The sequence below is a fragment of the Limulus polyphemus genome, unplaced genomic scaffold (assembly GCF_000517525.1).
Source record: "Limulus polyphemus unplaced genomic scaffold, Limulus_polyphemus-2.1.2 Scaffold1329, whole genome shotgun sequence".
Lineage (NCBI taxonomy): Eukaryota > Metazoa > Arthropoda > Merostomata > Xiphosura > Limulidae > Limulus > Limulus polyphemus.
In genome coordinates, this window is record NW_013666939.1 from 109,160 (window position 1) to 111,144 (window position 1,985).

The 1,985-nt window shown below is 42.9% G+C and overlaps 1 long non-coding RNA gene across 1 annotated transcript in view; it reads right to left on the reverse strand.

Moving 5' to 3' along the window:
* Positions 1 to 1,354: 1,354 nt before the first annotated feature.
* The window catches only part of LOC111086692, a 15,085-nt gene continuing 14,454 nt past the window's right edge, over positions 1,355 to 1,985 (reverse strand). Inside the window, exon 3 of the long non-coding RNA XR_002611419.1 lies at positions 1,355 to 1,467. This is a non-coding gene — a long non-coding RNA (uncharacterized LOC111086692). The remainder of the gene's footprint in view (positions 1,468 to 1,985) is intronic.

Genomic DNA, 1,985 nt, shown 5'->3' on the forward strand with positions numbered 1-1,985 from the left:
CAAAAATGACTGCAGATATTGCTGCAAAAGAGAGGTTGAACTTAACCAGGTGACATCAAGCTGAAGTCAAAGTCACTGAAAGAGTTGATGATGGTGAGGTGGAACCAATTATAGATATTAAAGCAGAACAGGAGAAAGACCAAGATTTGAAGCCAACAGTTGATTTTCTACAAGCAAGTGTTTTGCACCCTGCTTGGGAGAAGGTGTCTAGCTTAAGTCCTGTGACAAAGAACTATTGGGCACAAAGAGACCAGTTGAAGCTTGAAGATGGTATTCTTCTCCGGAGATGGGAAACTGCAGATGGGAAAGTGGCGACCTGGCAAACAGTTATACCGAAAATGTTATGGGAAGTTGTGCTGCGTCAATCCCATGATAGTTTAAAAGGAGGACATTATGGAGTTAAGAAGACATTGAGTCACCTACGGCAGAGATTTTACTGGATAGGTATGAGGCCAGATGTGGAAGAAATGATGCAGGACCTGCAGTACATGTTGAGCTAAAAGCGGACCCAAGCATAAGGGACGTGAAATTGCATGTTTCTCATGAAACAATGCGTAAGCATCTAAGGAATATGGGAAAACTCCTTAACGAAGGTGCTTGGGCGCCTCACGAACTCTCAGATGATCCTCATTTCCAACGTATGAACGTTGCTTCGTCTCTTCTGACATGTAATGCGCGTGAACCAGTTTTGAACAGAATTGTCACTTGTACTCTAATAGCCTCCACAAGGCGACAAGACAAAGCCACTTCAACCACAGTCTGATGGGAGGGTAGAAAAGTACAATTGGACACTGGGGCAGGTATTGGCAAAGTCTTGTGATTGTCACCAAGATGACTGGGATGTCTTATTCCCTCCACTGTTGATGGCTTGTAAAACAGTAGAGCATGAAGCCACTGGATACACTCCAGCAAAGCTGATGTTTGATCAGGAACTTCAGTTGCCAGTGGACCTGATAACAGGACATCCACCTTATGAAGAGTTGCCTGAAAATGTGTCAGAGCTCATGAAAGTGCTATCTGAAAGGATGGATGATATTCATCATCAAGTGCGTTCAAACTTAAAAACGTCTGCTGATTCCATGAAGCTATGTTATGATAAGAAATCTGCTGAAGTCATATTTGTACCAGAAGACAAGGTGTGGTTGTATAATCCCAGGAAGACCAAAGGGAAGTCTCCTAAGTTGTCTTCTCCATGGGAAGGCCCATATGACATAGTGGATCATCACTCAGGCGTGACTTTCCGAATAAAATGTGGTCGGCGGGGTAATCCAAAGGTGGTACATGCCAACAGGCTTTGGTGTTATCACAGTCCAGGATATTTCAGTTGGAACGAAATGAACAACAGATCAAATGACGCTGCTGAAGACGTGTCATCTGAAAAAGCCACTGTTGAAGAAGAAACTCTACTCGGTTTTGAGAGGGAAAACAGTGAATCCCTTAATGAAGTTACAACCAGTAATCTGACTGCTGCCAATAATGGGACCTTACCTGATGGAGCAGAAGAATCCCACGTGAAGCAGAAGCCAATGAGACGGAGATCAATACGAAAGAAGAAACATCCTGTAATATTAAGATACTTTGTTGTATTTTAATTTTGTGTTTGTAAATTCTGTACATTTAATTAAGTCATTGTTGATTATCTATTGGTTTAATGTAAGTGGCTATTGTTCGGGACGAACAATACTAAGGAAGGGGCAATGTTACGTCAGCGGAAGTCACGTGACGCTGCTGGCGCATTGGCGCTAGTGGCGCGTGTGATGAGTTTCTCGAATGATCAGGGAAGTCCGAGTGTTTTGGAGATGCCCTCTTCATTAGTATATGAGCCTGTCAGTGGAAAGCCAGTACGGTGGCGGGATATATAAATGAAGAGAGAACAGTAGTTACTTTGAGTTCCGTGTAATTTATGATTCTGTTAGCTTCGAGCTAGTGAACCGTAAAGTGTGTGTCTTGCACTCGTCGAGAGTGAAGTTATCAATATTGTGAAT